At 42.8% G+C, this 25,535-nt stretch overlaps 2 protein-coding genes and 1 long non-coding RNA gene across 4 annotated transcripts in view; 2 read left to right on the top strand and 1 right to left on the bottom strand.

Moving 5' to 3' along the window:
- Positions 1-25,535, bottom strand: part of LOC143375552 (uncharacterized) — a 295,354-nt gene that overhangs the window by 124,172 nt on the left and 145,647 nt on the right. The window lies entirely within an intron of this gene.
- Positions 1-25,535, top strand: part of LOC143375522 (uncharacterized) — a 464,206-nt gene that overhangs the window by 349,284 nt on the left and 89,387 nt on the right. The gene's annotated exons all lie outside the window — the stretch shown is intronic.
- LOC143375132 (uncharacterized) lies at positions 7,144-9,601 on the top strand. 2 transcript variants are annotated; one of them, XR_013086816.1, is made up of 3 exons: positions 7,144-8,598; positions 8,666-8,893; positions 9,040-9,601. It is a non-coding gene; the product is annotated as an uncharacterized LOC143375132 (long non-coding RNA). The 2 variants fall into 2 exon arrangements; XR_013086815.1 differs by lacking the exon at positions 9,040-9,601 and having other exon boundaries at positions 8,666-9,015.

Below are 25,535 nucleotides of genomic sequence, written 5' to 3'. Positions count from 1 at the left end.
CGACTTGTTGTGCATCGTCGTTTTCCAATTCGCATGGTACCTATGTAGGTACATTCGTCGAGAACCGCGGGGTGAGAGAACGCTGGCGCAGAATGTTCTTTCGCGATGACGGGGCCCGGTCGATACTGTTCGAAGGGTGGTTGCTTTTAGGGATCGAATGGTGCCGCGTATTATGGTGGGCATTGTGTTTAGATGGTACAGGGTGGATGAAGGTGTAACATTTAAGGGTCATTCCACGCGAAGACGGACACTTTTCGGAGTAACATTTCGGATTTTGGTGCAACTTGGATATGTTGTAGTCTTTAGGGGTATATAAACATATCTCGGGGAATTTTTCGAAATGTCAAAAATTGTGGATGTTACAGCTCTTTGTCATTGCCAATATTTCTGCCAATTTTTAGACTTTAATATTAGAATTTAAAAATTTCGTGAATTTTAACAAAAGATCACTTTTTCTCACAACTATTTTGTCAACTACAAATTCAGAAAAAGACTATTAGTGCCTGATTGTATGAGAAAGATTCAATACAAAGATGGTAACTCGAAAGTGGTGGTGGGGTGCAGTGAACCCCATGTGACCAATTTGTGATTAGAAAAAAGTGTGACCACGAAGAGTTAACTGTAGTAAAAAAAAGTACTGCATTATTACCAAATATATTCAGAATATTTTTCCAGAATTTGGAAGATTAATAGGGGTAGACGTGACGTTTCCACCGCGTCGCATTTATCGGCACAACGGAGGTTCTACCTGCGATTTTGTTCTGGAAAATGGGGGGTGCAGTTCGGTTCGCGAATTCTGATTTTGAGAAACAGTGAGAAATTTATTTTCGGCCGAGGGTGCACGGTTCCATGAAGGTTTCATCAGAATTAGGATGTCGGAGGGCGCGGATTTGCAGTGCACGCCATAAATCAGCCGCCCTTTATTTCTCTGTTTTCGAGATCGATCCGACGCGCAGCAATTGACTCCCCCCGATTATACAGTCAGCTTACGCGACGCGATTTTTCAAATCCAGTGCAATCTATACGCGTCAACGGATGCGGCGGAGCGCGGCGAGACAAAAGTTCCCTCCCCGAGTGCAGCGATAGGGAGACTGATGCATTTCCGCGGGTGAGCGATGCTCCCTCAGGTAAAGTTCATAAATAAATGTATACGCCGGCGTTCCTTGCGAATACACCTGCTGCAGAATTCTCGAAAGTTTTCCAATTAGAACTGAAACTGAAGACCCAAAGATGGAATGCTTTGTATTTTCGGGTGCACCTTCTCCTCCACGCTGGCCAAATTATTTGTAATAATCATTGCTATCAGAGCATAATTCAAGCTCTTGTAAAGAGGGGGAATGATGCCTTAATTTCATGAGTACCCTCCAACCCCTGAATTCATTCAGTCCATTCGTGGAAACTGTCTTAGCTGATACGACTTCGTCGTTGCATGATATCAGGGGTATTCAAAAGTCACGAGCACGGGGGTTGAAAAGGGAGAGGAAGGGAAACGAAGGGGAAAGGAACCACTTCCCTCCTCGTAAATCAGCCCTCGTCAGCAATCAATATTCTGTAAACGCAGACAAAAATAGGGAGTAACGCGTGAAATGAAGGTAGCAAAAGTAAACACTATAGTTTAGGGTTTATGTAAAAAAAACGATTTTTGAAAAAAAAAAAACGGATTTCGAATTTCAATATTCCAAAAAACCGATTTGACCGGTTTTCCAATTTCTATATTCCAAAAAACCGATTTGACTGGTTTTCGAATTCCAGTATTCCCTCAGAAAAACCCGTTTAACCGGTTTTCGAATTCCAGTATTCCCCCAAAAACCGGTTTAACCGGTTTGCGAATTCCAGTATTCTGGAAAAATCGGTTTAGCCGGTTTTCGAATTTTTACAAAAAAATATATAATTAAAACAGTAAAAATATATTTATATTTATTTCAAAATCTTTCCTTGTTATTAATATTTATGGAATTACAAAAATATAACAAAGTAAAATATAGTCTATCTATACAAAACCAAATAATTAAAAATTAAAGTAACTAAAATCCGTACAAAATCGGTTATAAATCTTTATTTCATTTAGTATTTTTCTTAAGCAAATACGAACTCAGGAAAATTAGTTTTGCAGTAAAGTTTACGACAATGTGTTTGTGGCCCAGGCGATTTCAAGTTAAAACGTTAGTATTAATATTAAATAATTAATTAAATTTTACATGTTAATTCTAGTACCTATCTAACACCGGTTTTCGAATTTTACAAATTTATTCCACAAAACGGTTTTTAAAAATTGACCAACCCTACTATCGTTCTCAATAAACCAAAGGCAAGCATTAAGATCAAAGATACCGCAGTAATTAATATGTTTAATATCGTAAGGATAGATCTTTCGCTTAAAAGGAATGATGAAAAGCACTCGATTGAAGTCCGAACTATCAGGCCAGTGATTCAAAACTGTGTATATATGTATTTTAATTATTGAGTTAGAAATATATCCCAAAAAACCTATTTTTAATGTTTTCTTTACCTTATTAAATTTACCATACGATACACGGAGGGTCGTACGTTATTTGAGTATTATAAAAGGGGATCATGACACAAAAAAGGTTGGGAAACACTGTTTCCTGAAACGACGTAATCCTCCCCTGTAAGGGCACTAAAACGGTTGTTAAATAGTACCAATCATCACCCAAAGTCTCCCAAGCAATGTCCGGACTCGAGCAGGGCTATAAATCGATCGTTTCGATCGCAGGATATTCATGTCATCCCAAAAGCGGCGAATGAGCCCTACTGCCGCGTCGCGAGCTCGCGCTGCCCCATTCAATATCTCGGATATCGTGCCATAGAAAATCACGGTGGCAGGAGGTAAGTTCGGCGGGACGAGGACACTGGAAAGCAGATCGATGCTGGGGATAAGTTGTCGTCGACGCGGAATATTACTGGCGCCCAATTAGAGTCGGGCTAGTTATCTCCGTAGATTACGACCGGACCGGGGTAGTTAGGAGTAATCGAGGCGTTTCGACGATGAATCGAACCAAGGATTTGACGCGAAGCTGCCAGGCGACGAAGGGGTGGGGGTTGGGGCGAAAGGAAGGAAGGGTTGGCTCGGTCGGGTCGCGTTTCACCCGCGTTCCCACTCCGGGGGTAATCGCGAATGCATGTCGACTGCGAGCTACTCTCCACTTGGAAACGTTTTCCATCGGTCGTAGAATGGAACTCGCGGATAGTGCCGCCCGATCTCACCCCCGCCCCGCACCTTCGCGCTCGAAATGATTTACCGCGATCCGAGGTTTATCGCCGGCTCGCGGTGCGTGCGCTCGAGCGTGGCCTTTTTAAAAAGCTCACGACCCCTTAGCCGCCTGCGTTTTCGCCGACCGCTCTCCGCCCCTAATTAACAATGTCCCCGCGCGCGGCGCCGCTGAAAAACTACGGGAAAAAAGTTGCACGCGCCAGCGAGAAGCCTTTAATGAAGCCGGTACGGCTGCGTCCAATTGGAACCAACCGATGCGTCCATGCGAGACAGAATCGTTCTTCTCTCCCTTTCATCCCCCGTTTCGTCCCTCGCCTCCCGCCTGCCCGTCTTATTCCCGCATGGAAATTCGAGAATCGATACCTGCAAACGCCTATAGCATCGGCACTATCGGCCATCGACGCGGCGATCCGCGGCTGGCACTGCCCGCCGAGGGAAATCGCTCGCGATGCTTCGAAACGCGGGGCTTTAGAGGTTGAGCGCACGTTCCAGCGGGTCCTCGTGATTAAAAAGGGGCAACGGTGGGATTTAAGAGAGCAGCTGGAAAAATTGGGAATATCAGAGAGAATTTAATTGGGGTGGAAAGGTTTTACTTGCTTTAGGGGAAGTTGGGTGCGGGTGCGAGGGCTGAGTGCTTGTGGGGTTGCGAAATTATTGGCACTGGGGAAAAAGGTGATTAGGGTGCTTTGTTATTCTGTAGGGTACAGGGTGCTTCGAAGTTGTTAACGCTTTAGTTATCGCTGAAACTGTTGCAGTTTGAGGAAACTATGTCGCAAGTTGTGGCAGAGGGTTGGGGGTATACTGGCGGTGATCAGTTTGAGTGTGTAGTTAGTTGGATAGATAGCAAAGTCAATTTTATGTCCTTTTTAAACGGGATATTCTATTTTTGTATTTCTCTCCCAATGTTGGATTAAGTTTATTTATGATTAAGGTAAATATAAGTTTTTAATAAGAAATTTCGCTGACTTAAATTTTTTTTTTTATTGAAGCTGTACAGAGATTTATACATAATGAACAGCGGATTCATACACGTAATTTACATTTTTCCAAATAGTTACATAAGTATGTACAAGCTCGTATGTTCGGTTTAGCAATTATCATTTCTGTGTTAAGAGGTAATTGCAATCGGATTCGTCGTAGGTTAGCAATCAGTTCCACTCTCTCAGCTCATATAACGGGCATTGCCATATCACGTGATTTAAGTCCTGATCGTAATTGCCACAGGAACATTTTGGATCTTTGACGATCCCTACCCTTGCCAATGATGCCGACAGATTGTAGTGATTGCATCTGCAACGGTTGATTGTTACTATTTGACGCCGATTTAGATATTCATATGCAAACCACGCTTTGGCACTTTCACTGTAGCAAGTTTCGAAGTATACTTTTCCTTTTGTTAAAAATTTCATTTAACAATTTCATTTCATTTCTTTGTACCATTAATTCGTTCCTGCAATGGAGTGGAAAAATATCATAAAACGATGGCATATGCCTGTTTTTCACTGGGTTCCTCAATTATGCAATGAAATTCTTCAACAATCCTTTAAACCAAAAACCGTTATTCAGCACAAGTTTTAAACAATTCAATTGCATACTTTTATCCAACAAACCTGCAAGAATAAAAAGTAATCTAAATTTTCGGGTAACCAAAGTTCCATTGTAACTTGCGGGTAGGTTCAACCCTTCCCCCAGTTAACAATATTCGCCAGTGACTAACGGTTTCCCCCTTAACCTACCTATTCCCCTAGTTACAGTATCCGCGAAACTTCGCGTAGACTTTAACGGGGCGTATGAAAATTTCGCCAATTTTTGCCGCGGTCGTTCTCCATCCCCTTCGACGGCAGTCCTTCCTCTTTCGGAGACCTACTAACAGAATTAACGATTAGCTAACCGCTAATATTTCGGTCGCCTTCAGACTGCCAGAAGATTACGTTATAACGCGTTAAACCGCGTGCATATCGACCCCGGCGAACGTTCCACCCTCCAACCCCTAGCTCTCGCGCGGAACAAAAGCAACTATGCAAATAACGTCGGTCATATGGGGGAACAATTAAAAGTGAATCGGTCGTTTGAATAAAGTCCGCGCACACACGCGATAAGGAAGCTTCCGCCTCCCCACCGCCGCGGTGCAATTCTATAATTCCATCCCCCACGCCCGATTCAGTCGCTCATTGCCGACGTAGTATTCATTGTATCGCGCGCGCCCTTTTTCGTACTTTTCCTCCAACAACCCTCCCGGTAACCTCCGCCGCCCACGACCCATTCTTCCGCACCCTATTTGTTCCTTCATCCCACCCATTCCGGCCACCCTCTACCTCTATTTCAACTTCCTGATTCTTCCTTTTATTCCTCGCTTGTCACGCTCTGTTATTTAATCGGGCCTCCTCTGTTCTTTGGCCTCCGTCCGCTACCCTCTACTTTTTCCGCCCCACCCTCGGTCCTCTCCCCCGTCGCTGCCCCCGATTCACTTCTCGCCCGGTTAAACCCTCCGCCGACGTTCCCTCCGGTCGGTTCGACCAGCGTCAATCCAGCAGGCCCGCTGCTCGCCACCTGATAACAACCCCCGCGCGGCTCCGTCGCCGGAAATAAAGAGCACCGCGGCGATCCTTTTGTTCCTCTGCCGTCCACCCCCGTACCGCCGCGGATTTCAACGATTCCACCCTACCCTTTCGTTCGGTCGCGACCTCCATTTATACTACACCGGTTGAAAATAATTGCGAGCCGAAAGCGGGCCGGGATTTATGGCCCTGCTCCTCGACCCGGCGGACCGACCCTCCGCGCTCCCCCTCCTTTGTCTTTGATCGGGTTAGGGGATGGCGCGATCTCTGTGATCGTCGGGAACTGCGCACGGTTACGGTAGCGCTTAAAAATTTCTCCTCGGCTGGAATGGCGACGTGGTGAACGCAGTTTTTGAGGTGGCGACGATTCGAGGACGTTTCTAGCTGCAGGGTGGATACTAAGGTCGTTTTACGGAATTGGACTGTTTTATGTGTGTGTAATTTTTAAACCCCCAATTCGATCTTAACTAAATTAAATTACCTGTTTAGTCTTTAATCTTCAATTAGATTTTACATAAAATTATTTAACTTTTTAATCTACAATTAAATTTTAATATAATTTGTATCATAAGAATTACTTAGTCTTTATTTTTCAATTTTTAACGTTAAATTAATTAATTTTTAAACCTTCAATTAAATCTTAACACATAAGCAATGAAGATTATCTTCGCTGACTTTAAATGCCCATCAAATTTACTTCAACTGCATAAGGTAAAAACCCAATATGTGAACACGTCCTAGTAGCTAGACACTGGTGCAAATAATACTGATTAGTACATTTAATATTCGCTTTATCCAAAAAAGAACTATTTTATTTAATTATTCAAATATTTAGTAAAATATATTATATATATTGTTCACTTAAAAAATAATATTACAACGTATTACGTTTCTAAAAATGTATTAATTGTATCAAAATACTAAAGATTATTAATAATATTTGCTTAAGAAGAAGTCGAGACTGATTAGCAAATCAGATAAATCCAATACTAAAATGGTGTAAACCGGACAGTTCAAGAGAATAAATTGTTTTTTACGAAACTATTACAAATATACCAAATATATATATTTGGTATATTTATCTGATTTGCTAAGTAGTTTCGACTTCTTCTTAAGCAAATATTTTTTATTTACATGTCCATCTATTGGTACAGTGAAATCTCAGTACGGCCGAAAAGTTGACCACGTTCGCTCGCTCCGACAACGTGTCCACGTATCCATCACGTGAATCGACTCACACTCATTAATAATTATTATTTTATATTGTGCATGCGCATCTCTATGTATACTTCATTCTTTGATCTTGTTTTAATGTTAACTTTCAATTTATGTCTAAAATTCGTGTGTTATAAAACTACATGTGAGCATAACCTTAAAAATATTATTAAAGTGGAAATGTGCCAAAAGGAAGAAAACAGAAGATTCGCAAAAAGAAACAGTACAATGAAGAATCTATTATCAAAGCATTGAATGCAGTAGAAGATGGAATGCCATTACGCAGGGCAGCAAACAGGTTTGGTATTCCAAAGAGTACACTGCATGCAATAAGAAGTAATAAATGTTCAATAAAATCTGTAAAAGGTCCTTCGACTATCCAAAGTGAAAATGAAGAAAAATGTATTTGTAACTGGATATTCAAGTGCAGTGCAAGAGGGTTTCCTGTGTTGAAGGAACAATTATTTGATACCGTACAGAAATTTATTACAGATAGTAACAGAGACGTTACATTTAGAGATGGGAGGCCAGGAAGGCACTGGTTCGAAGGCTTTAAACGCAGACACACAGAACTATCAATAAGATTAGCACAAAATTTAACATTGAAGCGAGCATCCGTTACTGAGGCAGTTTTACGCCAATGGTTTCAAGAAGTTAAAAATCATTTGGAAAAACAAGATCTTCTCACAATTGATGCATCACATATTTTTAAGTGTCATGAGACCGCTTTCTTTTTTTGCCCTAAAGCAAATCAGATAATTGTGAAGCGAGGCCTCTGATCAGTTTATACAGTGGTGAATGGAAATGAAAGACAAAATGTAACTGTGTTATTCATGGTAAGAGGAGATGGCATTGTGATTCCTAAAATGGTTATGTATCAATATGAGAGAATGCCATATACTGTTAGTCAATCTGTACTTAAACATTGGTTTACCGGTATATTTGGAAAGGGATGGTTGACGTCAGAGGCATTCTACGAGTACATCACCAATTGCTTTTATCCATGGTTAAAGAATCACAATATTGAATTTCCAGTGATTTTGTATGTTGACGGCCATGTATCTCATATTACATATCCATTATGCCAATTTTGTAAAGCACACAAAATTGAGCTGATAGCTCTACATCCAAATTCAACCCATATTCTCCAACCATTGGACATAACCGTGTTTCACCCACTAAAGTGTGCTTACAAAAAAGCACTTGAAGAATGGAGACTGGCAAACCATTTACAGAGGGTGAAGAACGAAAATTTTTGTTCAATATTAGAGAAGGCAATGCAAAATGTCAATTTTCTTAGTATTGTACAAGGAGGATTCAGAGCTGCAAGATTAATGCCGTTTGATCGTGATGCAATTAATTACACCATTTTGAATCACATATATAGAAAAAAGGAAAAGCAACAAGATAACCCACTGAATATTACCAATACCAACGATAATATTAATGCAAATCTGTTACTCGATTTTGAAAGTTCGTTACCTGTTAATGTGTTGGATCATTTTAAAAATGCTGAAACAAGCGGTAACTCAAAAGATATTGAAGAACAATATGATGGTGTTTTTCAATTCAGGATGAAATTAAAGGCAACATGTGGGATTTAATTAATTAAATTAATACTATAAATATGTAATAATTTTGTAACGTTATAATGCTCCAGTTTCTGGAAATTGTACAGGAACAACACAAAATCAAAATTTGACAAGGGACTTAGAGATGCATGTCGTTGAAGATCCCTTATTAGGCATTGTAAATGTGCATGAAGTTCATACCACAGAGAAATTAAATGCTTTAGAATTAGGAAATGTACAAATAGAATGTTGTAACGTGCATGATACTTCTAATGAATTGCATGTAACAGAAATACAAACAAACAACATTCTACAAGGTTTGTATTCACTATACAAAACTGTTTTGTTCTTAAAAAAATTGATAAACTTCCAGTTGATGAAACTCAAGGATCTAACGTAAGTGTACATTAAAATAAAATGTTCAATGGTGTTTACATAAGACCTTTTTAATTGTAAATTATAGAGAGCAGTAATGAGAATCAGTTAGAAATATTTAAATCCCCATTCGAAAAGCATTTTGTGTTCCCTGATAAGGTACGCGACATAAAAAATAAAAAATCAAAAGAAAATATTCCATCTGTGGGAACCTCCTAAGAATGGGAAAGGTACCACTTACAGAAGGAATTATGTAAACGCTTAAAACGAGAACAAATCGAAGATCGGAAAAAGAAACGAAAAGAAGCTCAATTAAAAAAAGCTGAAGAGAAGGAATTAAAGAATTTTATAGCACAAGTAAGTAGACGTTTAAAATAAGAAGAAGTGCAAAACCGAAAAAAAAAAACAAAAACAAGCTCAATTAAAAAAAGCTAAAGAAAAAGAATTAAAAAAAGCTATAGCAGAAGAAAAAAAGGTGTTAACATCTAAAAAATGACTTTCGAAGAAATAATAATTCCAATTAAATTGAAGCAGTTATTTTATATTATTACTTATGTTTAATTATAAGTTTGATAAGTTTTGTGATACTTGAAAATTATAGCTTTTATACTCATGTTATATTTATTATATATAAATACAGTATTTTACGGATATAAATATACAGATATAATATACATATATTAAGTATATATAAATATAATACATATATGAATGTAATTTATTTATAATTTCTCAAATAACTATTGTATGTTGTTTTATTTAATTCACCTAAAACTATCCGAACTACTTACGTTTCATTAAGGCGCATCTACACCTAGAGAACAAGCACGAAAGAAAACGAAAACGCGGAGACGAGAAAGAGAGAGAAACACGTTTGTTTGCCGTCTGCCGGCACACTTTGTCCATGTAATGGGACAGTAAAATCGGGACGCCGGGACATACTAGTTAAGCTGTCCAAGTATTGGGCCATTGTAAGGTCTATGAATTTTCAATATTTCACAAAATTATTCACTCCTACAATATATGTTTTTTTTTTTAAATGATAAAGTACACACGATGCCCCATGTAATTGCAAAATCGTTTTTATATAAATCGATATGTATAACTGAAAAATTCTCAAATGTGTGTACGCCGTAACTTAAATGTCCAGGTACTGGGACATTTACCTTACCTCGTGATTCCTCGTGGCGAGTTAAAAACAATTCTTCATCACTTATATCCCACTCACAGATGCCATAGAAGATTGCATCAAACCTCACTAATTGTCACATCTAACTCAATTATTACTCCTCCAAGTGTCAATGTTTCAATTTGTCAATTTTTCAATGTGTCAATTTGTCAATTTGTCAATCTCCTCTTCCCTCCCGCCTATCTCCACCAACGCCTGGCAGTTACGTGCACCTAGGATCCCCAAATAAGAACCGTCGATACCAGCAGGCGAAAATTTCGCACAAAAGACGGCCACGTCCCACTTGCAAGCGAACCGTGCCCAAAGCACGATTGATATTCATTGGCGGCTGGCTGCAGCAGCGACATTAATCAGGATTTTTGTTCGACCGTTTCCTCCAGCTTGATCAGCGACTCCGTTCCGAGACAATGGCCCGCTCGTTTCGCCGCGATCGCCGGAGAATCGTGCCAGCCGCGATTATTTCTACGTGTTTCTTCCCCGCGCCGAAAGAACAAAAAAAAAAAAGAGAAGGTCCTGGACTTGCAAGGGCCTCGTGGCGACGTTTAAAGGAGAACCCACCATGGAACCACGAAGAAAAGGGCACGGAGGGAGAAGGGCGAGCGACGCGGTTCGATGAATGGCGGAGTCTCGTTCTCGCGCCGCGACTTCGGACCACAGCGCGACTTAACTACTGCGAGACAACAGACCGCCGGGGAAGGCGTTTTGAAAAAGAAGATGAGACGCCGCGGAAAACGGGCGCGGTGAAAAGGAGAGGCTTGAAAGGCGGGAGGGAAAGGAGAGGGGACTCCGGAGAGAAGATCGCAGTCGCGATAAGAAAAGCAGCGAGATAGAGATCGCGATAGGGCGAGGAAGGGGATGGAGACAGAGTACGAGATTCTCGTGGTACTTTGTTAGCGCTCGCTGGGGAATTGGACGCTGCATATTGTATAAAATGGGAATCATTGCTCGACGAACGCGGGTATTTAATGAACCACGTAGGATAAGAAGCATGTAGGGGTAGAAAAATTAGTTTTTATAAAGGGTGTTTTGATAAGGGCCCTCGATATTTAAACTTAAATAAAATGAGGTGTGGGTGAGGTAAGCCGGAAATATTTATTGCTGATTAATGTACATTCAATGCCATTATGTTTTAAAAATAACACCGATTGCAGGAGGCGATTCGAGGGACCCAATTTTGATGACTCTCACATAAATCGGGATGGATTTCAGAAATGCCTTGAATGGCGATTTAAAACCCAATACTTTTTTCTTTGTGGCTACGTTAAGTCTCTGGCTTATGACAATAATCCAGCAAAAATTCAGAACCTGGAGAACAACGTCATTCAAGCCATTGCTGATATCCAGTTCGATTTAGGCTCGATGAAAGAATCATCAAAATTGGGTCTCTCGGATCGCCTCCTGCAATCGAAACTATGGAGGCCGTTTGAACGTCGTTATTTTTAAAACATAATGGCATTGAGTGTACTTTAATCCGCAATAAAGATTTCCGGCATACCTCACATACACCACTTTTTATTTAATTTTAAAGATCAAGCGCCCCTATTGAAGGACCCTTTAGAATAATTGTAAATGGTATTGGCATCACGTGTTCCATTCTGTAATTCCATACTTCTGCGTCTTTAATCTCGAAATGGAATTGCAAGAGTCGAGGAAAATCAGAATGCTAATATTTTGTCGGTGGGTGGACAACTTGGAAATAAAGAATGCGACTGGTACAGTGTACTTCGGTATTCAAAACATAGTTGCGGGAGTGGAGTTTGCGTTGCGCGTAAAAATTTAATTAAAACCAAATGTTAATTAAGGATCTCGGGGCTCGCACGAATTTTCCCCTTGTCGAGCTCCTGCAAACATCGCGCGCGGTTGGGAAAAAGTGAAGGGGCAGAGCCAGCGCGAGAGCGAAAGCGACAGCTCTCCGTGTCACGAGCAGCCCTCCTTTCGTCGTGAAACTTCGGCCAAAGTGTCGGACTTTATCTGTCGAAACTTCGCGGCCAAGCAAATGTCCCCTGAACTCGGCCGCGTTCGTCATCCCCCAGACGATGTCGAAGGAAGGAGGGGGGGGCGTAACAAATTACTCGATCAAATATGAGAAAGCACAACGACTGTCTCGTACAGAATTTTATTACTATGGAGTCTGTGGTAGTTTTGGTAGAAGGGTTAAGAGTCAGCATACACCTAGGAGGCGAAAAAGTAGGATGGATTTAGATAAAGAAACATTATATTCATTAGAAAAGTCATACTTTTGTCTATAAAATATTATGACTGAAAATGCGAAAGGTCATAAAGTCGACTTCTATGTTCAAATGCCTGCCCTTTCGCGAAAGATGGAAAAGACACAACTCTGCTACCACGAGTACTAGTTTTCTTTGTCTACTTTAAGAATAATTTTCCCTTTTTTGATTCAGATGAACAATAGCGGGGATATGATGGTTACCGCAGACGTATTTTCTGAAAAAACTGTTGTATGGATGCAGCTACCACGTAGCTTGTTCGCCGATTATTTTAAAGAAAATTTCAGATTTTCAAGACCTTTTCTAATGTTTGTAATGTTTCTTTGATAAAAGCATTTCTCCAACGAAAAAAGATTCTTCAAATCCATCCTACTTTTTCGTCTCCTAGGTGTATGTTGCCTCTTAAAAGGAGAACACTGCACCACGTGAAGCAACCTCGTAACTTACTAGTTACGGACGATTAATTTGTCGCGTGATAGCTTAAAAGTAGAGTATTCCGACCATCAAATAAGAAAGAAGTCAAGGGTATGTCACATCGTAGTCCCACCATGGAATCGCGACTGTTAGTACTCAGCAGCGCCACCAGAGGTCTAATCGTTCAAACTCTTTCCCGCAAGTGCCAGGTCCCAGTGTCGTCCATATATATGCAAGTTCCAAGTTTATTCCTCTCGGTCTCCATGCGTGTAAGGCAGGGTCCACTGACTGTAGCCCTACTGATGAGTCTAGTCGGTAATTAAAATGCCAATTAGGGATTACGAAGACGAAGGGGTAAAGATATGATGATCCATCCTTTACTCATCCAGCAACGACAATTCTAGCTAGACGTTACAGGGGAAAGACTGCAGGAGCAAGAAATAGTAAGAGAAAGTAACGCGGGAGAATGCAGAAAGAGAAGGAGGAAGAGCACTGCATATTCCAAGAGTGAGGTACCCTACGACGAATAAGAAAGCCAGACTGAAACCGGTAACAACGAGAGTTACGGAAACAAACATACATGATGGAGAAGCAAAGTAGAGTAACCAAGAAGGCAAAGGGAACTCTTGCAATTAACATAGAAAAGGAAAAAACACAAAAAGGATACTAAATATGAAGAAGCGAAAGGAGAAGACGGGATAAAAAAGAGGAACACACAGAAAGCTACGCGAAGAAGAGCGTCAGAAAAAGAAGAAGACTGTGCATAATCGCCAGAGTAAAACAGAGGACGGAAATCCACCCTTAATTGCATCGATGAATTCGCCAGTGCGATCGTTAAGGGTCTGAAAGTCCCAGACTCCCGTCTCAGTCAGTGATTCATTCTCGCAATAAACAATTAATTAATGTCGCCCTGGGAACGACCGTTCTTCTTCCCTGCCTACCCCTCCCAGTCGACCCTCTTCCGTCCTTTTCCGTGATACTTTCGGGGCAAGATCACCAGCTCCCTTTAGTCTCGCGATAATTAAACGTGCCGTGGCAGCCAGACGGATTAACAGTGAATTACGAGAAGTGGCTTTTAATTGACACTGCTCCAATATTAAGTGAATTGTTGGGCCGAAAGAGGCATCGTGAAACTGGAGTTAATGCAGTATTTCAGGGAGATTGCTTTCTCTAGACTGATTTAGCGTTGTGTAGTTTGCCCTGTCCCTTCCTTTGGTTTTTGCTACTCCAGGCCCTTTATCAACTTTCAAATAGTTTTGTTTTTATTTTCGACTGATTCTTGGTAACGCTTTCTGTGCGCATGCTTCGACCAAGTTGTGTGTTTTTTTTAGTACAGAGAGTTCTTTAGGATTGTCTTCATTCTCTCATCTTTCGCTCCAACAAAAGTTGAGGGGACAGCGCTCACCCCAGGTAGAGACAGAAACCCCGAGCTTAGGTCAAGGCACTACTGTACAGATTGAAGCACGGAGTGTACATAGTCTCAGGTGATATATAAATTGAAGCTTCAGGTAAGTGGCGGTAGTTTGGATGTGCAGATTGGTCGAACAGAATTTCCCCTAAACTTAGGGAGGAAGAATTTGTATTATTATTCAACGCGGAAATTCAGACAGAAATCACTGCTACGTATGCTCAGAGCCAAAGGCAATGCAGAAATGATTGCACCCTTTTAAAGCAGAAAGTTAAAAATTCTCCTCTCTGATTCCACGTTGCAGATCCCAAACATTAATGAAGCATTTTATCAGTATTTTCGCCACGTTTCGCGCGTACATTCACGGTTGGCCGCGAGCAATTTTTACCGAATTCAGAGAAAAATTACGTTAGATTAAATAAATAGCACATAAACCAACATGTATAAAGTTAGCGCTTTTAAACCGCGCCTAACTTAAAGGCACTTATTGGGGCTGAACTCGTAGAATAATGCGGCTCGCAAATCCTCATCAAACATTAAAACAGATTGTTCCGAACACTCAACAGTAAACCACAACTATAAAGCGTAGAGAAACCTGATAACTGAAGGACTTGCAAAAAAAAAAAAACAATACAAGCAGAGACAAGAAAATACGAGAATACCAGTGATTATAAGAAGTCTGAAAAAAAGCCTGTTAAAAAGCATTACGAGGAAAATTCCAGCAGGCTACCGAAAACAGACTCGTCCATCGAAACACCAGCGAGCTATAACGAAAGCCTGACACAACGGCATAGAATCGACAAAGGAGACCAATTAGTTATCGGAGTGTTTGCGCTCCGTCGCCCGAAAATACGCCTGTGCATCGAGAAGCATAAAACACTTTCGTAGGGGATTCGCGATGATACACTTTATTTTCCAGATTCGTGAAAATCCTAACAACAAAAGCTTAATGAAACGTCTGCTTGCGTCGCCAGCAGAGTTACGAGCACACAATCCCGATCGCTATTATTTCTCCCGTAGCCAGTTGCCAGAGAAAATAAAAAGATTACGAACGATTACGAGTCCGATACCGAGTCCTGGACAGCTGTCCTGGAAAAAGTGAATGGTTTTCGACCGTGGCCGGTGTTGCCCTCGGAAAAACGAAACCTCCAAGCCCCAGATTCGTTGCTGGGGCGTCGTTATCGCCGTCGTTATCCTCGAAACGAACGCTGCCTTGTATCGTAACCTGGTTTCTTGCCGGGTGTTTGGGAACGTTTATTTGCTTGTCGAAGGTAACGCAATTGTATCTTGCCGCTTGCTTTGTGCTGTGAAGGTGAATCTGTGTTCTGGTACTTGTTGTCGCACTGGGGAATTAGTAGCAGTGTGATCTTAAACCTCTGAGGAATAGTTGGGGCGTCGCGTAAAGGGTGGAGATTCTACTACAAGTATTCGAATAGCTTTAGTCGGGATAACTCGGGTCTTGGGGGGAGCTCGAGAGATCTCATTTGGGCTCCCTGGGCGGTGTATTCTTTGTGAGAATCCTGATACCTTGATTTGGGTTTTATAAATATTGGGATGATTATTGAGGAATGCGATTTTCATCAATTAATAATCAATATATATGTAGAAATAGGTTTTGCAATTCAGTCACGGAAAAAAAGGATCTCGGAGCAACGGGACTCGAACCCGTGATCCGCGCGGGGCCCTCTGCGTAATAGGCAGCCGCCTAACGAACTCCACCAAAGCCGCACTGCGAGTTCTCTTGTTCCTGATCCCACATATCTGTATTCCACTTTCTCCAATTTTCTATATTTGAAGACTCCTTGTAGAAAACACTGTAAGTGCCGAAATGAAAAAAAAAAATTAATACAAAATGTTCTACGTGCCACTGATAACTATGTATAGAATTTGATTATTGGCATTTACAGTGTTTTCTACAAGGACTCTCCAATTCTTCCACATTCTTTTACTAATAATAAGGTTCACATTTTCTTTCTATAAAATTATTTTGATTTCACTTGAAAAAGCATTCTTGGAATATTTTACTTAATCCCGTCAAATTTTTACACAAAATTCACACCCAACAGGTAAATAACACCAACGTCGAGTTACATTCTCATCAACAGACCTCTCAGAATAACCGCGTCACTTATGGCGCTGACCCAGTACGCGGCAATTTGTATTTGTTCCTTTTTATTTCGCCCGTCCACTTGAGAGCTGATGCAACGTCGCCCAGACATATGAGCGCGCCTCAAACAGCCGCTGAAGTTTGCTCGGAAACAGTATCCCGGCTAGCGAGGCGGATCGGAAAAGTGCATCTGACGGCTTAACGACTTCTCCTCGGCGGGCTGGCAAAAAATAGGCCAACTTTTCCGGGAAGTTCGGCCGTGTTTTTCTGTCCACGGATAACTGTTTGCAACGGTGAACTTTGTCTTTGCTGGTGACGTCCGCCGGACGGTCATTACGCTCGATAAATAGGCCAGCAGCCGCCGGTTGGGAGCTCTCAAAGCGTAGCCAAGGCATTGTTCCCGTCCTGTTCGTTCGTGTCTTTAAATAAGATTTCCCAGCAAATTTGAATTTCATTCGGGGCAGCCCGACCTCGCTGTGCTTTTAAACGACATTTAACTGCGAAGAATTCGGACGTAAATTCGTTAAACACAGTGAAACAGGGATGTGACCAAAGTTCAAGCTGTTGGGTATGTACACTTTCATTCTGGTGCCATGGTCATAGTTTCGCAGATAAGACAAACTGAGCTTATATTAACAACAACATCAAGGTAGGAAAGAGACTAGTCCAGGAAACGAAGTTGCCAGCTCAATAGTAATTACTTCATGCTCCGCCCACTTTGTCCACTTTTTACTAGGTCGTGCAAAAATGGACATTTCACTATTCCTCAGAATCACGTAATGACTGAAGCTATGACATCAGCTATTGTTAGTAACGTTAATAAACCAATGAAAACTCGAGATTTATACAGAGTGTCCCATAATTGGTGGTCCAAGGCTTGGCTGCGGTGGTGATTCTATATGAAAAAATAAGTCAAGATGTAGAATAAAAGTTCTCGATATCGCGCTTCGTTTTTTGATAAAATTCACTTTGCTCCATGTGGAGTTCCATTTTCGTCCAAACAAAGAAAGCTGGCTAGCAAAGCGCGGAGAATATTAAGCAACTTTATGTATCGTGGGATTTAATAATCCTAGTGGGGAAAGGTGTCCATTACACTCGGGGACAGCGTCATTAATACAAAAGGATGCGCTCTTATGGCCGATAGGCAACGGCCCTTATCGCTGGCCCTCTGCCATCAGCGGGTCAACGCTGGTTCAGCGATGGTGGATGATATATCGACACGATGGGTAGGGTGGACGGAAAACGATAGTGGAAACGGCTGCTGTGCTCCAGCCATAAGAGGCCAGGCCACTTGGCTTCGGAATAGCAATTACTATTTACGCGATCCTCTGGCCGTAGGTGCTCGCTTGCACTCGCCACTCTTAAGCAAATTAGAATTCCAACGTTCTGCACGATCAGCGAAGAGTTCCGCGATGCAAACGGGGAGAAAGAGGATGCTGAGCACTGTGGGGAGAATGCAATGAAGTGTAAACTGAATTGTAGTAAATTGGATTCCATCGATTTACTTGTCGTTAACCCTTAGGGATTAGGCACCTTGCACCTTGAACGAAGCAAAGTTATAGTCATTTTCGGCAATTTTTTTAGAGAGATAAAGATATAAATGGGAAATTCAATGTGAAGCCTATTATTATACAACTCACAACGGATAGCAAAAACTAAGAAGTTTTATTTTCTACATGTCTAAAATTGAAGAAGTACATATGGATAACCATGAACATTCGTTTCTGTCGAAATAGTGAACATGCGGAGAAAAAGTGCATTTCTGTTTTTATAAAAGGATCGCGGAACGTCATTGAGTGTTGAAGATATTGAGAAAATAAAAGAGTTTTGTCGAGAGCGACTATAGTCGCCCGGTATACGTACATGGGTCTTGTAGCGAGCGACTACAGTCGCCCGGTATACGTACATGGGTCTTGTAGCGAGCGACTATAGCCGCCCGCCGTATGTACATGGCGTTTTGTGGAGGGCGACTATAGTCACCCGTAGTAGCGAAAGGGTTAAAAATAAAGCGTGAGGTACTTGAGACTGAACGCGCCACAGTTGAAAAGCTGGGTGGCTGTTTATCCGCGAGTATAATAGACTCCATCGCTAAACGATGAGTAACGAGCGCCACGGAAATCTATCAACAAACTGCTGAATCCCCACAGAGGCACGATAATAAGGAGATCTACAACAAAAAGTACTTTGAAATACAGCGAAAAGCGCGAGGCGAGCTCGAGCATCGCGTCTGAGCGCGGAGTGCAAGAAATTTGTTAGCCTCGCCCAAGAAATTGCATTATTTCGAACTCCGTTTCAATTTACCGCGACGTGGCCGCGTTCTTTTCCATAAATATCCACGACAGAGAAGAAATCAGAGACGGCTCGTCTAGCGAGAGACAATTTTCCGCGCATGCGTTTTATGAAAAGTGGAAAGCGTTTTAACCCTTCGCTGACAAACCTCTTTTTTCGATCAACTTTGACATGGTGGCTCATACCCAGAGCAATTTTGGAACGGTTCCCATTCTCGTCTAAAGAATCCAATCGCCATAAAAAAATCATGGGTCAGTTTCAAGATCTCTAGAATATATTCCAATAGTTTTTTTATTGGAATTTTATCACAGTTTTTGTAAAAAAAATTGTATATTACCATATCAAGGTAATATCGTCAAGAAAAAACGAAGAAAAGCTTTAAAAAATTGTAATTTCTACAAATTTCGATATTAGAAGGTAAAAATCTAGCGAGTCGTTGTTCAGAGATAATATTTTGAGAAAAAAAATAGTTTGTAAGTCGGCTTTGGAGAAAAGGTATTTATTTTGCATATAGAAGGTACAGAGCGTCAAAATCAGCTTATGGGTGGGGCTCACACCCAGACTGTTAAAGGGTTAAAGATTTATTTAGAAAAGACAGATCGCGAAAACAGCGGTTCCGGAGGAAGTTAGTTAACGTTAACGTGACTGCGTCGTTTTCGACGTCAAATTTTGATTTTCCTTGTGTGGAAACGAGGGCGAATTTTCGCTGAATTTTCCAGGCGGGCGGAGAATGGGGCACGCGCAAAAACCTTGTTTTCTCCGCGCGAGGTATTCGTAAACAAACGCGTATTTGCCCGTTTATTACATTCGTTTAACAACCGGCATTACTTTTTTCCTGGAACGTCGTTTTTTGCGTGTACGCTCGGACAGGCTTGATTAATTTTTCGCAAACGGTCGCCGAACAGGAAATTACGAACGCGAAAACAACCTCCTCGAAATACCACGTTTACCTTTGCAAACCTTGACGAACTGTTTCATCGAGATTTGCTACAATAAACAAGCTCCTATGGCTGCCAATTTTGATTTGGGTGTATGCAGTGGAGCTACAGTAGTTTTGAAATTGGTGACAGAGGTTTGTGAAAAGGTAACTTACTTTGATGCTGAAATTTAAAATAAAAATCGCCTATTTCTACGTATTCTACTCGACTGGACGATGAAAAGTTGAAAAAGAACCATGGCTCGGAAACGAATCGTTCTGTCATAAAAGGTCATTCAAGTTTCGACCAATTAGAGCGGGTGAAAGTGCTTCGGGAGGCGGAGCGTTCCCCCCCACTTGCCGCTAGTGCAGTCCCTCGATTCACTCGCTTGATCCTCACCCGCGAAATTCAAATTCATACTTGAATTCTTCGTTACTCTCTCTGTAAGAGAATAAATATAACAATTCGTGGCAAATTGATTACCCGAAGCATTTCCCTATTTGCATTCAATTAAGAAAAAATAAACCACGCTAAACTAATATGAGCCTATTTGCACGAAGAGAAGTAATGGGCGAGATTCAGCAATTTGTTGGTCTTAAATCTAACTCAGAGAATAATACCGAAATACTAATTTCAATAGAAAAAGAATATAAATACTAATAATTACAAAAATAAATACAATACATATACAAAAAAATGTAATACTAATAATTACAAATTAAAATATAATACAAATACAAAAAAAATATAATAATAATTCACCAGCCTCTATAAGCTGATGCATGGATAATCTTCATCTGTTCAAAGACATGACCCCCCCCCCCCCGAAATTCCCGGAAGTATATCTCATTCCCTATAGTATCGTCCAAAATCAGAGCAAAAGCGTTTTAAAAATTGGCAAACACTATTCGAGAAACAGGAGCATCGAGGCAGACTTTGTAACACAGCTCCCAAATACTCGGAGTTTGGGCTAAACGACCCTTTTCGAAACGGTCGCGTGCACCCCATCCCAGCCCTTTAATCTTCTTTCGCTGGCGGAGATGCATCGGCCGACATTAGAATCCGTAAATTTCCATCCGCATCGGGGCAAGCGCGATTCCCAGAGCCGTTTTAATTTCATTAATGTCCCGTGTTCTCGCAGCCCCGATCCCGATCGGCCCTTTCAGGGGATCCCCTTTGAGCCAGTGGCGTACGCTTCGCCGGCAGCCATTCAATCTTCATTAAGATCGTTCGGCGCCGTTATTTACCCCGGCCGATGTTAATCAGTTGAATTTCAGTTAACTCGGCCTGCTTATTTTCCCGGTCCCTTTCCCCGCTGATGAGTTCCCTTCATACCGATTACGCGGAATATTTTTCAACGTCCCCTTTGAAGCTGTCGATAGCTCGTGACACGGATGCTTTGGGACCGCGCGGATATCATTGGCCAGAAGCAACGCGGAGACGACAATAAAGAATGCTGGGAAATATTGGAAATTAAAACCAATCCAATTTGTCGTATCTCGTCTCGGACGATGTGGAAACGACAGAGCTGCTCTGCGGTTAAGTCGCACGGCAGAATATTTATTTTGCAAAATCCGAATACAGTGTCTGTAATTAGATGCTCAGGGCCGCGTTTATGCTTTTGGAGGCTCTAAGCACAACATCATTATGGGACCGCACAATTTTTTTAGCTGCCGCTGGTTATTATATTATGAATTTAATATTAAAAAGGCACTACCGTAAACTAGGGGAACATTGGCAGCTACATAACATATTAAAGAAGGAAAAGGATAAAAATTGAATGTAAAAATGTAAAAATGTCCATTTTTATATTATACATAAAAATATTCTCCCAGTTTGCGGTATTTTCTTTTACAACTGTAACTAGGCTGTTTTTTATATTGTTGTTCTTGAGGAGTAAGGTTTTAAAATGGGGCCCCAGCTTGTTCCTAATGCGCCTTGTGGTGAATGCGGCCCTGGGGCTGTTTGCTGCCAATGTAGGACTGTCGAGAATCGCGACTGTGCCGTTTAAGTGACGACAAATAATAGCGACTGTAAATACAAGGGTGTTTGCGTAACGCGGTGCGGAACATTCAGCAGCGTGTCGGCCGACGGATCTGTAATGTAAAACTGTAAAGCCGGCCGCGGAATTGGACGATCGCGGCTGAATTTCCCTGTTCGCTGCTCCCTTTTCCGCGCGGACGTGGACAGGACCGAGTCGCGCGTTAATGCACAGTGTTTTGTGCCTAATTCGTGGTTTCCGACTAATCGGTTTAAAATGGTCCATATTTAACTTCCCTACGCGCCGGCTGGCTTCTACTTCACCGCTCCGTCACTAATTCATCCTTTCATCTTCGCTCCGCCGAGCTCATCGCCGTCCCATCAGCCGCGTCGATTGAGCGAGCGGAATTTAAATTGCCCGCATAATCTCTGCCCGTGTACAGTGTCTCGTCCTGTGGAAACTGTGAACTGGGAATGATACACGGCTGTACAAAGGAGATCTGGGATCTCATTGCGAACTCGTTCGATCTGCTCCTAATTTCAACGCGGAGCCGGCTGTATCGAAGGATTGAGAGTTTAGTTGCGTGAAGAGCAGCTAGTAAGGCCACTGTTTCGATCGTGAATAATAGTGAATGTGACCCTCACTGTCGGGTATTTTGGCATTGGAGGATTTAAGAGGATTTATAGTTTGGTCAGTGCTGGATTAACCTATAAACACAATAAGCACGTGCTTAGGGCACCAGGAGAAAGAAAACCATAGAAATTTTCTGAATTTTGTAGGCGGAAAGAAAGAACCTCGGGTGATGGGATTCGAGACCCCGATCTACGGATCCGCTGCGCGCTGGTCAGCCGCCTTAACAGATTCCCCCAACGCCGACTCTTCAAGGGGACCAAACTTAGCGGGGCGCCACCTATGTGCCAATATCACACCATAGGCCGTTTCCCAAACGCCAAATGCTTACAATTTTAAAATCGTTTACATAATAATAATATTGCTGAGTGTTTATGTGCATGTGTGTGCCAAAGGAAAGAAAGAAAGCAGTGGAAAGATGAGAATATGTGGCGAGTGGATAAGAACGAGAGAGAGAGAGAGAGAGAGAGAGAGAGAGAGAGAGAGAGAGAGAGAGAGAGAGAGAGAGAGAGAGAGAGAGAGACCACCCTGTATAAGGGGGCCTCAACATCTTTTAAGTGCTTAGGGCCTTCAAAGGTCCTAATCCGGCACAGAGTGTGAGTTTGGTAATAACAATGATGGTTTATAGGAGCTCCCTGGGGAGGATAAGGAATAGAAGAGTCCAACTCGCTCGTACTTATACAGTAAAGAATTTTGCCGTTTCAGTTTAGTTTCGCCAAGTGCTATGTACACTCGGGCGCTAGTGTTAGTATTTTTAATCCTAGGTTAAGTCTTCTTACAATGTAAGGATAGGCTACGTTGCGGAACAGTCTATCGACTGAACCTTTGCGGATAGTCCTGTTCCTCTTTTCTTTTCTCTTCCCTATTTTGCTTGTGCAATAAAGACACTTAATAATAGTAAAGATAAATAAACAAGTCCTTGATAAAATACAAGCTACAACACAAATCTCGATATAGAGATCACAAGAATCCCTATAAAGATGCAAAAGAAGCTCCATCTCATCAACAGCCACTCGATAAGCTCGTCCGCGTGTCTATCTCGTGCTACAAGCGCCGAGCAGGCGGTCGAGCCAACAGCAAGGCTGAAAAGTCAGCCGACCCTCGGACACAAACGGCGCATGGTGAAGCGTTCGCGTCTAAAAGCGGCTCGAGGTTTTTGATCGCAAAGCTATTTTCTTCGGGGCACGGATAAAAGCCGAAGAGGACGAGGGGTTCACGAGGGTTTCACACTCACAGACTTTCAGACGAATTTACGTCAGGGCGATCTGAAGTCAGCGGTTTCGGGGTGGCAATGGCCGTTGACGAAGTAAAGGGAACGGGGTGGGCGGCCGCCAATTAAGTTACCAGTCGATTTTAGCCAGTTTCGGAGTTTCCATAACCCGCCATGTCGCAGCCAGTAAATCTGTTGGGTCCCTCGGCAGCCGTGGGCTCCGGGGCTTGTTGCAGGGTCGAAGAGCCGCCGTGGGCACGTCGACACGGGGCGCTCGTAATTTCACCGATACGTTCGTCCGGCGCGCAATTTAAATCCGCCGTCGCGAGGGGCGCCCGGCTCCGTTCACGGAACTTTACGAGGGGATAACGGTACGTGACGCGAAACGGGAATCGGCCACGAAAGCATCGCACTGTTTTCCAAGCCCCCGTGACCCCTCCGCGCGATAATTCGCCTTGTTTTATCGGCCACGGGAACGATAGTCCCGTGGAGGCGCCCGCTCTTAGATACAGGTACCTGTGCTGCTCGAGATTTCCTTTTGCACGCCTTTATGGTCGCGAAACAGGGAATGGATCGTAAAGTAGGATTGATTCGTTTGAAGATTCAGGTGGAGGCTCAGACGTGTTGGTTAGACTGCAAGTATTAGGTTGTCCCATGTGGCGGATTTAAGGAAAATGACCCAGGTGTCAAACTCTCTGGGGCACCCTGCATACATAAGAGAATTAGAAATAAATATAATATTTAGATAAAAAAACACCTAATGCTTGGATAAAATCCATTGTTTTAGAAGATGAGGCCCCGGGGAGGACCTTCTGACCCAGAAGTTGTGGGTAGGGGCCCAAGTGGCCACTGCTCATCGGGTGCCCTTTAAATCCGCCACTGTCGTTGGTACACTGCAAAGCTTTGCAACACGTTTTAGGTGGATAGTAGAATGAGTCGAATTCAATTTCGTCGCGATCGCTGTCAGCGTTACTGGGACAAACATCAACGGACTAGGGAAAAAGATTTTCGTTTTACGCGGGATTTCAGTTTATACACCTGTTCCGCGTATGAACATAAGCGAGCGCTGCAACCGTGGAACACGCAGCCCGTCCTGCCGCTGCGACCACCTTCCAATATCCTCCCGAGAGCTTTCATGGGAACCATGCATTTGCTTCCATCGCCAAGTGACAAAGACTTGAGCAGTGAAGGAAAGAATTTTTCATATTTCTTGTTTCCGAAATTTTTCGAAATCGGTATTTTCATCGGAGAAACGTAAGGAATCAATTGGCGTCGTTTTTGTAAAGATTTGATGAGAAATTAAAAGGAATTAATCAGGTTACCCAGAACTAACCCAGCCACAGAGGGACTTAATTCGAACAAGACAGATCGTAATCCCACGGCTGACCCCGAGGAAAGGGTGACACCGTTGCCAGAACCCCCTCTCTCGATTGCACCCGACATAGGGACGTTAGGTCGCAAAGCCGCGTGTAGCTGGCCCCGGGCGGGCGCGGACGTCGTTTGCCCGTGTAGGTACATCGGATTACGAGCGGAGTTGCGATGCGTTCAGTGTCAGGATTTGCCGGAGCCTCCGACGACGACGCGGGGGGTGCGCGCCAATGGACGGAGCCCCGTAATACGGGCCGCATATCGCGGGTTTCACGGGTCGACTGTCAAACCGTAGCCAAAGGGGGGTTTCCTTTATCCCGTTGCGTGCTCGCGAATTCCTGCTGGCGTGGCACGTTTCCGGTTCGCGACGCAGTTATTATGCCCGTAATTCCTCGACCGCGGGTCTCCTGCTGAAATTCCTCCGTGGGCTCTCTGCGGCGGACCGGCGGAGAACAAGTTGGCTGACGCTACCCCGACGGAAAGTTGTCTTTCGGTGTCACCGTGGGCGCAGGGCACTCTGTGGTCTTTTAATTACTGCTTCTGGCGCGGATGCTCTGACTTTTCTGAAGAGTTTTGCGTGTAGCTAAAGAGGCAAGGCCCTTACGGCGCGAACAGTTGTATGTACTTTGATATAGTTTGCCTCGAATTTTTGGACAGTGGTGTAGTGCCCTGCCGGGATGGCGGAACTGGGTTAGGTGCGTACAGTTGGTAGCGTATTCTAGTGTTTCGGTGAGCCCAGTGCACACAGATGCATTCGGAATAATGATTGGATATTAGGATCTTACGGTCCTGGGGTGTGTTGAAGTGTGGCCAACATAGGCAGGCATGTATTAAGTGGCGAGG

This window comes from Andrena cerasifolii, chromosome 1 (assembly GCF_050908995.1).
Source record: "Andrena cerasifolii isolate SP2316 chromosome 1, iyAndCera1_principal, whole genome shotgun sequence".
NCBI lineage: Eukaryota > Metazoa > Arthropoda > Insecta > Hymenoptera > Andrenidae > Andrena > Andrena cerasifolii.
Note: the sequence above shows the minus strand (reverse complement) of the source record. Positions and strands in the feature narration are given on the sequence as shown.